Raw genomic sequence first — 15,785 nt, forward strand, 5'->3', positions numbered from 1 at the left:
ACCGCAGAACTTGTTAGCTGTTTCTACAAATTTAGAAAAAGAAAAATCTCATACTCCTACTGCAATCAGTAATGCACTAAAGCAAGTAAACACCACATTTGTTATGTTCCCAGAGATCTTTCCATTCCATTGGTTCAATCTGTAGAACAAGAATGTAAATAGCTTAGATTACTTATCTCATTAAAAGAAAAAAAGAGAGACCTCTCAATTTTGCGGCTATGCAGCCCATGATCTCTTCAGACAGCCCTGGGATACTGGTGAATAATAGAGCCTTCAGTTCTTCCTTAGCAAAACAGATGAAGTTTTTACTTGCTCTTCTGGTACTCTTGGAAAATACAGAGAGGAAAAAAAAATGACAGACAAAAATAGCCTATGTGTCACTTCAAACCAATCACTGGGGACCTGGACTCAAAGCCCACTGAAGTCAGTGGAAAGATTCCTCCCGACTTCCACGGGGTTTGACTCAGACCCACACGAATGTGCTTCTTGCAGGTGTAAGTTTACATGTTTCTGTTTGAATTGCCTGGACAAAGACTGCACTCAAGAACCACCTTAACCACAGCTGCATTTTTCTTTAACAGGGAGCTTCCACCCTGCCTTCAGCAATGTTCCTGGTCTGGGGCCAAATCTCCAAGCCAGCACATCCCTCTATTTTCTCCAACCTGTCATTTTTGTATGGCCCACATTTGAATGTCCAGATGCACAGACCTGGCCTCTCTCCTGCATTTTTTTGCCTACATGGCTAACACCACTGCCCTCCAAGTGCCTGTGCAACCCAGGAACTGAGAATTAACCTCCCACATCACCCTGGGAGCTCCCCTTGGGAGATAGGTCTGCTGTCTACTGCCTGCTGGCAGGAGAGGGCAAGGCAAGGGCACTACATGGCAACAGTCTCATCATGATTTTCATGTACATCTCTATATATGCATATTAATAACAGAACTTTTATCCTTTTAGATATCCTCAAGCAAACTCTCTTCTGAGTTTTTCACTTAATAGTCCAGAATACCGAATGAGGAACTAGGGAACTTTATGCTGGCTGGAGATAAAAAAGCCAATTATTTTCACTTACTAGCTTATTTTAGCTGGAACCTGACTCCAGGTGTATCAGCTCAGTGCCCAGAAGGCTCCACCACATAACAGAGGTCACTTGCAACCAAGAAGTAAGATAACCTCCTGCCTGCAGTTCTGGAGTTTGGTGCAGAAGGAAGAGGTGCCCATAATAGCAGCAGTTATGCAAACCAAACAGAAAGTGAAATCAATGTGAACTTTGCCTAAATAGGTCACTTATCTGCTTGGGTTTCCCCCTCCACCCCCCTGGCTCCTCAAATGGTCTTTGAACATTGAGAGTTCAAGTCACCGAAGGGCCAATTACACACTCCACTAAGCACAAAAACAAAACTTGCATAATATAGCGTTGAACTCAGAGGGTTAAAGGACGCCCCTGGGAGCAGCAGCAGCCACAAATAAGCATGTTGAATGTTCGTTCACCTTTCTGATTGCTCATTAAGCTTTGGCATGGTTCCATGTATGAACTCATTGCACCAGAACCTACTCCCCGCTGTTGGGTTTAAATGTACAATACAAACAGGTCCTGGGATGGGCAAGCACAGGGGATCCAAATGTGCAAAAGGTAAGCCAGACTCTGTAATCCACTGTACTGCAGAAGGCTATCTGTGGCTCTTCACAAGCTGAAAATGAGTATGAAATGTGCCAGGGATAACACATGCAAGGATTTATTAATTTTGCCAGAAATGAAATGGCATCCATCTCTAACACTTGAGCACAGGATGAGGAATCGGGAGAGCCTGGCCTTCTGCCTGGTTCTGCTGCTCGCTCCCACACCGACACTGCCACCATTCAGTACTGTACCTTTCCCCGTGCCTCAGTTTCCCCTTCTACATTCTGCAGGTCTGTAAATCAAATCTGCTGCATGTCTTTTTTAAAGAAAGGAGCTCTGCAAAGAAAGCCAAAAGAGGGAAGGAGGGAATGGAAAGGCAAATCCTTCCAGCATTAGTCAGCCCTTGCTTTGCCCAAGTAAGAACAACGGGAGAGTCGGAAATAAAAGGAACCATGAAGGCTGGAAGCACTAGGTTTCAGACAAGTCCACCGTGACAACTGTGCCCCTGTGCTAATAGAGGGGATGGTTCAAATCAGCAGCCCTAAGCTTGGTCCTCCTGGGCTTTGCTCCCTCCAAGCAGTATTCAATGTACTGCTTTGTCTTTCAGAAAGTACATGTAATTGCTATCGTTCATTATTTACAGATGTGCAGATATCTGAATCTACTCAACAACCATACTGAGCTGCTGGCTAGAGCCAAGAAGTTAGGTTCACAAGAGGCTTAGGAAGTCTATCCTGAGAGATGAGAATTGGGTTTCTGCTGTTCAGTTCAAGACATTTCCCCCTTGAAAACACCTGCTGGTTTCTTCCCTTGCACTCACAGGGAAGCAAAAGACAATTTCATGCTATTCCTTATCTGACTCCTCTGTATCCTTCTGTCAGTTCCCACCAGTGGCTTCCCTATCAGGTGTCACATCTGGGAGGGATGTAAAGCTGACAGGCAGAGAGACGCCTGCCCAACCATCTCAGATTAACCACTTCCATGCTTTTGCCTGTGTAAACATGGGTTCACTCACTGGGTTAGTGGTAGGTAAATAACTGGAAACTCTAGAGGTTCTTCCCCAGTCCAAGACAGCATCAGCTGGTATGATCCTGGCCCTGCCAAAGCTAACATCAAACATGAGTTAACTTTAACACTCTTGCAAAATGACAACAACACAGTGCTGTGACATTCTCCACAGTGACTCCCTTCAAGACTGAGACAGTGGGAAGATGAAGAAATGTCTGTCTCTGCAGGAGCTCACCAGGCGTGCTTGAGAAGAAGGGAGTGGGAGCCCAGCAGATCACAAACTATGGTGTAGCACAGTGAGAGGAGCCAATACAAGGTGAGCATTTCACTTTTACTTCGAAGGACTAAAGTCTTCAGAGGATGGATTGACGATCATGCAGCATTGTTCTATCAGCCCATTTTCTGAGAAGAGGGTGGGGGACCACTGCACACAAGTACAAATAACTTCCTTGTGACAACTGAACCATTTGACCACAAAGTAACCCAGAGCAGGTCCCAGGTGGCTGGCAGGGATCAGCCATATGAGATGGATGGCATTTGGAAATCACTAAGGTTAAGAAATCCTGGTAATAAAAACCACAAGCTAAGAAGTGTGGGCCATCCCCAAATTTCTGTCCATTTATCTAACACTTGTCAGACAAGTTGAGATTCCTATTTTACAAGTGAGCACCTAAAGACACAGAAGCAAAGTGACTTTCAGGTGATCTCTGATAAAAATGGGTACTTGTAAATACACTAATTCAGAGCTCCTGAGCTGATGCCCCAGCAGCTAGCCACTTTCTCAAAGCACACTGCAGCTAAGACACTGGCTAAGTTACAATAGTATAGGGTAGAAGATAACAGGATTTACAGGGTTAGGTTTAACAGGATTGAAGGTTAGCAGGCTTTTAAGATTAGGGTTTAAAGTAACGCAGCAAAAATGGAAATCCACAGTTATGAAGAGCGATTTGTATTACTCATTTCTTTCTCCCTGAATCTGCACAGGCTGTAAATCAGCCCAGATCAGGAGACGTCAGCAGCCAGTGCTGTCTTCTCCAGCCCAGAGTGCTGGACTGGCAGGCAGGATACACGGGGATTTCATTTTCAGGGCTCTGACGCTGAACTGTTATGTGACACCTGGAAAGTCACATCACATTTCTGTTTCCTCTCCCACCAGCTGTTGGTTTAGGTTATTATTACTACTACTACTATTATTTCTACCCCTGCTGCTGTAGGTACTACTACAGAAACCAGCCTCAGATACCAGGATCTCATTGTGCAAATCCCTGTGTGCACACAAATCTGTAAAAAAACTCAATCCACTTCTCCCAGGAAACACTTACACCCTAAAACAAAAGAAAACAGGTGGAAACAGGCAGATAGGAGAGTGCTGGCACCAGCAGGCAGAGCTGACCAGGCTGTGCACCAGAGCAAGCCGCCCTCAGTCTGGGCTCACACAGTGTCCTGGCCAAAAAGGCTGGTCTCTTTTGGGGTTACTAATCATCACCATGGTATCAGCAATACACAGTTTATGTGTGCAGAGCTCCTGGGACGTACACAAGGGATTAAGACACAGGGAAACAGATCCTGAATGACCAGAAGAAAATGTTCAATTCACGCCTTTAGTTTTTCCTAACAACTGCGCTTCTGCGTATTTGAGCCACTCTCAGAATATCACTGGTTACAAGTATTTGACACAAAGCAATGCCAGGAAGCACTTTTCCTTGGTTTTGTTTTTCTGTGGATGCAGAAAAACACGTCTAAAAAATCACCAGCTAGAAATACTGGGCTGTCATGGTTGCATGGCCTGGATTTTCCTTCCAGCACCATGAGATTTCAGACGGGTGTGTTTCTTGGTGTGCTATGCCTGGTATGTACTGGATTTGATTATAGGTTTTCTTGCACTTCTATCTTCATTAGTTCCGCATCACAGAAAGTGTAGAATGCGTGCATCGTCAGCCCAAGAAAATTAAGATGTGACATTGCTTTTCAAGGACATGTGCTTGGGGCATATGTTTTTCCCTGCTTCTCCTCTATCAATGCATAAATCCCAAATAGAGCTATCAACAAAAATAAAGGCAACAGTGCTGACCCAGTTTAAGCTGGTATTTCTTTTTTTCTTTCATTCTTTTGCTACTCAAGGCCAGAGGCAGAGCAGAGGCCACACGCAGAGATGCCAAAACACATATGCATGTTGGACATTTTTGTCTAAAGACACTATGAAGTGCTAAAATATTAACTTTGTCAAGCAGAAAGGTTTCCTCTGCCCTTCAGAGGCGTTTTGCAAATAGCAATAAAAATGTAAAAGGAGAATGCTGAATAATCAAATGTGGCTTTTTTTTTTCTTTAAATGTAAATAGCAAAGACTGAGTGGCAGTGAATTGAGCCTGAGTCCTGGAGACTTCATGTTTAAGGGCAGAAACAGCCCTGGGCAGGGGCAGGACAAGGTTCTTTAGCTCTATGCTTTCCCCTACCCTGGAAGGATCATTTCTAGGGGTAAGAGTCATTATAAGGTCCTGCTAGCAAACCTCCTGAATTGTGAGCTTTGGGAACAAGTATGTTGAATGAGAGGGGGATTTTGCACCATCCAATCCAGGCTTTGAAATTTGGAATGAACTTGTCTTTTCAGTCCCCCTGTACTGCTCTGAGTTGCTCAGAACCAGGCTTTGGATTTGGGGCTGTTTTCCAGTCCAGACTACCTGCTCAGATCTTGACCTTTCCAGCAGGATGCCGGTAAGGAGAGGATGCAGAGAAGAGGATATTTGAAAAAGCAAAGGGTTGCCTTAGGTGAACTCAGCAGTGACCCCCGAATTCAACCCCCAGTGGCCAGTAAACAGCGACTGAATGGCCATAACAAACACTGCTGACAAGTCCAAGGACAAGCCAGGACATAAAGTCCACTCTTACTCCCCAAGCGTGCTGTAGTATTTATCATCACTATTATCTAGCTGTTTGGACCACGCTTGCCCACTCTATCAGACAGTACCAGTGACAGGGCAATCCAAGATAGCAAAGGCCAGGCATCCTAACAGAGTCCCTAAGCTGCATTGGTGGCACTTGTTTTATTTTTTTTAATTATTATTATTATTATTTTTGTCTGCAAAAAGCACTGAAGTAAATACCAAGTAATTATGGTGTTCTGAAGTGACCTTATGGAGCATGTGCTCTAGTCCATGGACCTCAGCCAAAGCTACTATTGTGGATTTCATGCCAAGGCTTGGGAGAACCCTGGCTCCCTCCCATTGTTTTCTTTGGCTGGGCTCTATGGATTCTCAGCCTGGCAAGAAAGCCCCATTTTAAAAGTACTGGCAAACATCGTGCAGTTTGTCACACCACGGCTTATGATTTAGGACCTTGATTTAGGCTCAACACTGGGCTCTTTTGTTTAACTGTGTTGGTACATCATTTGCAACTTCGTATTAGTTAATAAACGTCAGTCGGCCTAGAGCGTGGCATGTCCAGTATTGCGGGGAGGATTTTCCCTTGAATATACAATCCGTAGCAGGAATGACTGAGGGAAATTGAAACAGCTCTATCTGACAGCCGGGGGCTTAAGCTCAGGCAAACGGGGCTTTCTAATACAATGGATGCTTCAGTGATAAAATGATATTGCTGCATACCTGGGTAAACCCCAGGGCTGGAGAATAAGGATTTGTACTTCTCTTTTTTGTTTAATAGAAACTCTATTTGTTTATGATTCAACCTCAGAAACACAGGTGAAATTCAAGGGGATTAAAAAAGCCCCAAAACCAAACCAAAACCAACCCTCTGGCTCCACAAATCTATCTTACAGATCCCTCAAGGATTTGGTAGTATGTAGCTAGAAGCAAAAAATGACTCTGCAAAAAAACAGCCTTTTGGTAAAAACCAGCTCTTGCACACCTTGTGTATTTTGGAAGCCGTATTTTATTATTTTACTGGCTACGGATAGCAAAAACCAGATGCTGAGATTCAGATTCCTCCAAATCCTCTGTGCATGGGGAGGAGGGGGACGAGGGCAGGCTGAATATTTAAAATCAAACTAGCGTGAAGGATAAAAGTCTTCTTTTAGAAACAGAGTCAACTAACTCAAAATCCGTCCCTTTGTGACTGGCACTGCTCAAACTCGAAAGAATAAACCCCAGACCGCTATGCTACTTATTGATTAGAAATTAATGAACCAGACAGCTTCTCCATGAAGTAACTGTCACTTTTTTTGCTGTCAAACTGATCAAGCATAATTGAGTACAATTATTAAATCATAGATTCGCTTGCAAATGAGCTAGTGAACTAGCTAATTAATGACCCAACTGGATCAAATCACCAGTGACAGAGTGGCCAATAGCACAGCAGATTCTGAGCCTATAAAATCAAGGATGCGTCTGGTGCTATCCCTTGTCCCTGCAGCCAGTACAAATTCCTCTGGTGTCCAAATAGACAAGGAAATATTTAATTTCTTCCATCTTTAAGTCCAGTCTGTGCTCCATAGCACTTGGTAATTCCTACTTTCTCACTTAAGAGCTTTGTTGCTTGGATTTTACAGTCTCTGTGTCATTCAAAGGAGGACTTCTCAGTATGTGGGCTAGGAAATGAAAAGTGTTGCCACTCTAATACATATACCTATACAAAAGGCAGTCAATTCCAACTCTGCCTCTTCAGCACTTCAAAAGTATACGTGAAAGCTATCAGAAGGAACTGCCTGTCTATACTGATAAAATAGGGGAAAAAAGGGAGTAATGTTACTCCACAACAAACGAGACAAGTATGACATGACTCATTCTCCAGAGCCTTATGGCATCAAAGTTTGGTCATGTTGCCTCTAGCCTGTATCTCACATCAACAGCTTTCTCTGGGCTCCTAGCTGACCAGTTTGACCCAGCACAGGCATATTTTTCTCCTTTTATATGCCTTGCCTTGGAAAGCATAGAAATCATCCTTGCTTTGTGGGATAATATTGGAAGTATGGGAGCATGACCATTTTCTGCTCATACCTCATCGTGGATATAATTCCATCTTGCTCCAGTCTCTGGCACTTCTCCAAAGCATTTCTAAGCAAACCAGGTTAGCAAAATCCAATCCTGAGCAACACATAGCAAACCGAACATCTTGTAAAGTCCCTTGCTTTATATCAGTGGGTCTTTTATAACATCTGTATCTGTCAGAACAGTCACAAGCAATGCAAGGTGCAAAAAGCATGGGATAAACCAGAGCCAGCTGCATAAAAGGTGTCTCAGCACCCATCCTCGGTAGGCTGTGGAGTGCTCCCAACGTGGCTTAGCCTCAATGCATTTATGGACATAACTTACGAGCTGATGAGCTGCTGCGGTTTCTCACTTACAGTCTCAAACATTCTCACGGCTTTTCTTAAACCTTGAGGTTCCTCTGCGACCAACTGGAAGTTGATAAAACAACCTCTCTTGGATTAACAAGGTAAAGGGTCAACCTCCACTCACAGGACCAAATGTCAGCCCCACGTTATAGCTCATTGGTACAAATCCCATTTAAGCTAAAGAAAACTAAAACGTGTGTACACCCAAGCCTACTCTTATGTCTGTGTACACTTCACACCTGCCCCTGTGATTTCTGGTCCCAAGTTCACATCCAAACAGGAAAGGGACAATTTTTTGCTTCAGGTGTGACTGAAATCTCAGTCAGTTCACCATGCTCATGAGAATTCAATGTTGGATCTCACTGAACAGCTGACCTAACTTCAGTCTTTCAATATGAGGCCAAATCCTAACAGAAACCACCTGTGGTATTTCAATAATACTAAATCCAAGCCGAATTCAGCCTTGTACCTGACTCACATCCAGCATCAATTTCCTTGGCCCACTTCTAGTCTCTTGCTGTCAACACTCCAGGACTGAGAGTCATGGAAGAATAAGCTGCATTCTGTTAAACCTCATGGCCAATGCTGCCAGCTGAAGTGTTATCCCTGCTATTCGTACTGGGGATGGTGACGGGGTATGAAACAGAACAGTTTGTTTTCCAGATCTGATGCAAGGTTTCAGTTATTCAGCTTGCAGTTTTGACTACATGGGGGGTTAGCCAGCTCTGACAGCATATGGATGTGGTTCATGGAACTAGCTCTTTCCTATAGGATCTGGAAAGGTCTGAGGCATGAGGCATGATTCTTTCTTACTGCAGCACTTGGAATTGACTGTGATGCACACAAGGAATAATTCCTGGGAAAGGCCAAGGCCTTTCCAAGGATGGTCTCCAGTCCTGGCACTTGCTTACTTTGTTGCACACCAGCTCAAGAGTGCAATATTGTGAGGTTTGTTTGTTCAGCCAGCATCTGGCTGGCTGCAAGACATATCACTGTTTCCTTGTGACATGAGTAGGAAAACTAATTTCTTGTTATCTCTTTTGGCCATACTGATATATCTCTTCCTAACATCTCAGCTGCTCTGTACTGGACAGCAACAGATCTTGTGCTATATTAGCATGTCAAACATATTCACCATATATCTTTGCAGAGGGGAAACCATATGAATGGAAGACATTGGGTATTTCAATCACAGTATTATAACTGAAGCCCCATCAGGCCATACAGATTATGGAATTTCAGCAGTGAAGAGCCCACTGATCTTCTGAATTTTAAAAACATACCTTTTCAGCCCCATCTTCCCCACATCCTGAAGAAACTTACAGATGCATCATTGAGGCAAAAATTACACCTAAGATTCTTTCACGTCTCCAGAATTCTGTTCTCCTTCCTGTGAACCTGAAGTGTTTCCAGAGGCCATACTACCAGCACAGAGAAAGTTGCTTCAAATACTTGTGCCAAAAAGTTAATGCTCCCATGTATCAAAACGAGAGAAGGCCAGAACCTCAGGACAGAGGTTCTGAGGTCAGGACAGCAACTTCATCATCATACAAAAAAGACTCACTGAAATGAAGATAACAAGAGCAAGAAGATGAATAGAGGATCAAAGGAGAACATACTGCCTTTTCCCCCTCAAGGGGCTGATACCACAACCATTAAACCAGTGTCAAAACTCCCACTGCATTTTGAAATGAATTTAAATATTTTTAGGAAAAAAAATATATTTTGTACAAAATGTGATTTGTGTTGAAAGACTGGACAAAAAAAAATAGTAATTGTTATTACTGGCATCATCACAGAAATAAGACCCCAGTTGTCTTTTCTTAGAAGGGTTAAATTTCTCCTATTATGAAACAGGAAAACAATCTCTGTAAGAAAGATTTTCCAGCCAAAGCCCATCCAAAACTCCAGGTCACCAGCAAATATATCCAAATACACAATAAGGTCACAGAAAGAAATACAGAGAACAGCCCTCTTTGTCTAGAATATTAAGTACTGGAACAAATAACAGCAACATCCTTATGAGTTGTTCACATTTTTCCCAGCATGGCTCTTCCATGCTGAGGTTTTTTTTTTTAATCACACTGTATGGATTTTTCTCTCTCATCATCTATCTCCCCTCCATTCCAAGTAAAGCAAGTAATATGTCTTCCTCTGGAGTCACCTATTAGACTACAGATCTCTGGAGCCTGCAGATGCAGCTAGCCCAACTCAAAGCCCTTTGCTTGGTTGTTTTTTTAAGTGAAAGAGAGTACTTAACGTATAACCTTCACTGGTTTCTGTCCTCCTCTATTCTCTGTTTCCTACAACCCTCATGCTACCCAGTCCCACCTCCTTACTGCCTTCATCTCCTCTGCTGTGCCTGGGTCCTTTCCCAATTGCTTTTATTTTTGTGTGCCAGAAGCAGCTGGGCTTTCCCTAACTCAGCCTTATTAAGGAAGCCAACAGCTGAAACAGGTCTCACGACAAGTTTGTCATACCAGCCTTTAGAGGGGAAAATACGGGTTTGACCAGTTCAGAGATAGAGCTCCTTTACCTACCATTCTAGTAAAAAAACAGAAAATACGTATCCAAACGATAGCTCACTTGGTTCTTGGAGCTGTTCATCCTGGAGAAGAGAAGGCTGAATGGAGACCTCATAGCAGCCTTCCAGTGTCTGAAGGGGACCTATAGGGATGCTGGGGAGGGACTCATCATTAGCGACTGTAGTGACAGGACAAGGGGTAACGGGTTAAAACTTAAACAGGGCAAGTTTAGATTTGATATAAGGAAGAAGTTCTTTACTGCAAGGATGGTGATGAACTGGAATGGGTTGCCCAGGGAAGCTGTGAATGCTCCGTCCCCGGATGTGTTCAAGTCCCGGCTGGACAGTGTGAGGTGTCCCTGCCCATGGTAGGGGGGTTGGAACTGGATGATCTTAAGGTCCTTTCCAACCGTAACTATTCTATGACTCTATGATTCTTACAAGTATAGTATAAATGTGTCTTAATGGTCACTTTGAATACCCCACTACCTTCCAGATGCTTCTCGGCACATTTCTTACCCCACGTTTTCAACAATGACTACTACAAATTCTTACCCAACCCTAGTCTCACACATATCCTTATACTATATAGTTATTTATACTACTATAAATGTTATAGTATTTAATGTTACTCTAATGTTATTTTTTTTAATAAATCACATTCAGTGTAGGTACCTGTGGGCCCGGTTCAGGAGAGTGAAGCTCAGCTGCTAACACTCACAGGTTTGGGGTAAGCTGGATCCTCCCCCAGGGATGAACTTTTTGGAGATAGGCACACATGGAAAAGACAGATTTTAGAATGTAAAACCACATGACTAATGCATAAATAGTGTGTCCAGGTTGGGACCTTATAGATGGGGGTAGCCCTGAATACTGCAAGCTGAGTTTTTGCAACACAACTAGCCAGAGGGCAGTTAGACCCCACTGTTGTGGCAAGATAAGGGGGGGGAAAAAAGGAACTCAAAAAAATTTGTGTGCATACAACTCCTTAGTTGTACTTCTCGAGTGCCCCCCATAAGTGGTATAAGAGATTCAGCACCTATTGAACCAAGGCCTGTTTTCTCAGTCCAAACGTTATTAATGATGTGAGCTCCAGAGAATTTGTTCTTCTCTCTTCTCTTAGTTTCTGCATTTTGGACAACTTTTCAACAAAAAGATAAATCACTATCTCCTTTCAAAGTGCCTCTAACTGGGTTATTACTGGAACGTAAAATACACACATTTATTATTGTTGAACGTACCAAAGGCTGAGGCTTGCCAGTGCTCAGAGTTCACTTACACTGCAGTAGAGAGCTATTTTGCCTTGTTCATGTCTTTTTTTATGTAAAGGAGTAAGAAGCCTCCAGCATCCATCACAATGGAGTTACACGCCTGACCCCTTCCTGAGCAAGCTATGCAAACCACGAGCATCCACATCTGAGCAGAAACCGAGATTAAATACAGTTGTTTGCAGAATTTTTTCCTCCAGAATTTCTCAAAGTTCTTGTCCAAAAAAATCTCCCTCACATCCCACAGACATCCTGTACTGGGTCAGTAGCTCACAGCCCAGCTTTATCCCAATCCATGCCAGGGACAGAGGCAACTTTTTGTTCCACTAGCAGTTCCTGTAAGCCAGAACTCCTGTCACTGCAGTGGCTTCCGAGTCACCCCATACAGCCCTGCCCAAACCAGACATTTCTGGGGGACATTCCTCTAACTCCCAACAGCTCTCCACAGTCTTCATTTATGTGTCAAGTGGGATTATCCAGCCCTTAGTACCAGGGTAACAAAGTGCTCTTCTCAGAGCTGCTCAGCATCAGCCCACAATGGTGAGGGCCTCTGTCGCTGCCTATGGGAGAGGTTTGGAGCCAGAACTGGACCAAATCCTTTGGTTGAAGGAAAACAAAACAGGCAGTGATAGGTTGGCTGGGCATATATTGATTTTAACGAATTGTTTCCATTGGAAAACGTATGTCCCCAAAGAGGGATGAAGGGGGAACATCAAGGAAAAAACAAAACAGAAAAAAGTATTCAATTTTCTATATCACCCATATTTGTGATTTGAAAAAAAATCTTTCACTATGTTCTTGAACTATTCAAAAGTTTGAACAAAGTACAATATGTGGATTAAACAACATCTATTGCTTGACCTGAAGTAATTTCAATTTTGCAGTTAGTTTGTTGTTTTTTTTTTATTCTCCCTGCTTAACTCAAAACCAAGACCTTTTTCTTCTGAATTTTCAGATCACGTAAGAAAAGATCTGAAACATCTCTCAGCAGCACAGCTCTTGCTGTGAATTACCTGAGATCTTTGCATGAAAGACTTTCTAAATTATTTGGACATGTTATTTTTTACTTAGAGTTTCAGCACCCAAAGGAAGGGAAATTTGGGATTTATAATTCATTCATATTCCTAGGAACCAAACTAGAACTGTGAAAGCAAGTGCTCTCAGGTTATTCCTTCCCATTATATAGTCAATACTAACTCAGATTGTATTGTCAACTTCTGCTTGGGCTCAGCTTCAAGACTAATTTTAAACTGTATTGCTGCACAATTGTGTGGCTGTTTCCTTAGCCATAATGAGGGCTAATAGGTCAACCTTGGCTTTTGGTAAGTCATAAAATAGAAAAAAAACCTCAGTTACAGGACCTTTGGCATTCCTACTAGACAGCACGTAGTAGTTCTTGTTCCTGAGTCATATTGCAAAAGCTTTTTATAATATCTTGCATTTACTCTCAGAGCAAATTATTCCATTTTTGTGCTCTTCCCCAGCCATCTGAAAAGATACTTGAGATTTTCTGTGCAGTGAAGGATGAATGTGCTGCAGGGAACACTCACAGGCAGCATGTGCTGGGGTTGCAAATGCTGAAGTGCAGGAGTACTATTCACACCAACATATAGAATCATAGAATAGTTAGGGTTGGAAAGGACCTTAGGATCATCCAGTTCCAACCCCCCTGCTATGGGCAGGGACACCTCACACTAAACCATGCCACCCAAGGCTTCATCTAACTTGGCCTTGAACACTGCCAGGGATGGAGCATTCACAACCTCCCTGGGCAACCCATTCCAGTGCCTCACCACCCTAACAGGAAAGAATTTCCTCCTTATATCCAATCTAAACTTCCCCTGTTTAGGTTTTAACCCGTTACCCCTTGTCCTATCACTACAGTCGCTAATGAAGAGTCCCTCCCCAGCATCCCTATAGCCCCCTTCAGATACTGGAAGGCTGCTATGAGGTCTCCACGCAGCCTTCTCTTCTCCAGGCAGAACAGCCCCAACTTCCTCAGCCTGTCTTCATACGGGAGGTGCTCCAGTCCCTGATCATCCTCGTGGCCTCCCCTGGACTTGTTCCAAGAGTTCTATGTCCTTTTTATGTTGAGGACTCCAGAACTGCACACAATACTCCAAGTGAGGTCTCACGAGAGCAGAGTAGAGGGGCAGCATCACCTCCTTCGACCTTCTGGTCATGCTCCTTTTGATGCAGCCCAGGATATGCTGTGTCCAGGGCAGGAATGCTGTTACATGCTTCATTCACATTGGATGTAGGAGTAGGTTTTGTTATCTTTTAGGGTACATGTACCATTGACATCAGGGATATGATTTGAAAAGCATCCACAGAACTTCCATATTCACAGCACAGCCTGCCAGGGGAAAGCAGAACCAACTGTTGTAGCTGGCCAAAGAAGAGGACACGAGAGACAACCTAGCAAAGCAATCTCACACACAGATTCATACAAAATGTACCACAGTGTTGCTATTAAAGTATCTTTTTTAATGTGATCCATCTCATAACCAGAACTACCTGCTTTCCCACAGTATCTGGGTGGTACCAAAATGATCCAGTGGTGTCAAGTCTGACATGACTGCAGAAACTGCCCATCTAAAACTGTTTGCAATGTAGATTGTTGATACAGGAATTCAAACCACACTTCATGTACTACATGTATCTATAGCATGCAAGGCAAAAAAGCACCACAGACTTTTCCGGTTCATTTTATGTTCAGAGACCTAAAATAGAACAGGTCTTACGCAGCTCCTTTACAGTAGCCACAAGAACATCCATCCCAGACATTTCACCTCACTGGACACTCCTACACCAGAAATCTAACACAGTGATTACACAGCACCTTCCTATAGCTTTCCAAAAGAAACCTAGTGTAGATCTTTATTATCATGAGCAGAGGAATGACCTTTACTTGAATCATTTTCCATCCTCTTTCAATGTGAATTGAGAAGATAAATTATTTTCAAAGAGAATCTAAAATGACTTAGCAGAAAGCAAGACCATTACATGCTAGCGAGATTGGTGAAACATATCCTCTTGCTTTGGAAGGCATCAGCACAATGCTGCTCATTCAGTCTTTTCCTAGTGACCACTCTGGAAAAGAAGGAGATTCACTGCTCCCCTTGGTGCACATCACACAACAAATCTGGCAAACACCTGTCCCAGGGAGGAGGAATCAAAGCAGTGTCTTGCAGAGAAGGATGATCCAGTGTCGCACTTATCGAGCACCATCCAAATTCCAGACATGTTCGTGCTCCCTGCTATCCTGCTGTTCATGAACATTCACTCTAATGGGTGTTTCACAGGGTAATTGCCATCCTTCTCACCAGTAACTTGATCGGTGAGTCAGGAAGGGAGCTGACAGTTGAACCAGATTCCCCATTTTTCAGTTGTCTCTTGGAGCAGAAACAATGACTAGCAAATTTTCAAGGGGATAACTCATGAACAATTCCAGGGCTGAAATCTGTTTGTATCTACCATCTGTCTAATAACAGCTCCAGGATACTCAAAGGGAAAACATGCAAAATCTGTGTCCCTATTTTGGCGCCTTAGTAACACATCTTGATTTTCAGAATCACTCAATATCCAACAGCCCTCATGGAAATCAGCATGGGCAGGAGATAGCAACACTGGTTTGGACAGATAATAAGCATGACAAAGAGTTGACCTTTGCTACATCTGCCTTCGCCAAACTGAACACCGATTTTCTCCCTTACATCCACATCATAGGAAAGGCAGAAACAGCAGGAGGGAAAACAGCCACGACACAGCATCCTAAAAAAAAATCTCTCGAGATTACTCTGACATATTCCTGAGGGCAAAGGTGGATGCACAGACCTAAAGCTTGCATAAAACTTCCTCATTTCCCCACAGCTGGGGTTTATTATCAGCATTGCATATCTGTATTGCTCTAAACCTTGCATTTCACAGACATATCTCTAGTAACTGTTTCTAAATTAATAGCATTTAAATGTTGAATATGAGCAGCCTGCAGCTATGTGTGCTATAGAAGCAGATCTTGCAAGCCTGACTCATAGCAATAACCGCTTTGATATCAGCTTCTTAATTGTGATGGAA

The 15,785-nt window shown here is 43.2% G+C and overlaps 2 long non-coding RNA genes across 2 annotated transcripts in view; one reads left to right on the plus strand and one right to left on the minus strand.

Moving 5' to 3' along the window:
• Positions 1-15,785, minus strand: part of LOC134158081 (uncharacterized) — a 203,428-nt gene that overhangs the window by 134,335 nt on the left and 53,308 nt on the right. The gene's annotated exons all lie outside the window — the stretch shown is intronic.
• Positions 1,585-4,851, plus strand: LOC134157967 (uncharacterized). Its single transcript, XR_009962559.1, has 3 exons — positions 1,585-1,633; positions 2,802-2,945; positions 4,751-4,851. It is a non-coding gene; the product is annotated as an uncharacterized LOC134157967 (long non-coding RNA).

The sequence above is a fragment of the Pezoporus occidentalis genome, unplaced genomic scaffold (assembly GCF_034315485.1).
Source record: "Pezoporus occidentalis ecotype Australia unplaced genomic scaffold, CSIRO_AGI_Poc_V1 ctg124, whole genome shotgun sequence".
Lineage (NCBI taxonomy): Eukaryota > Metazoa > Chordata > Aves > Psittaciformes > Psittacidae > Pezoporus > Pezoporus occidentalis.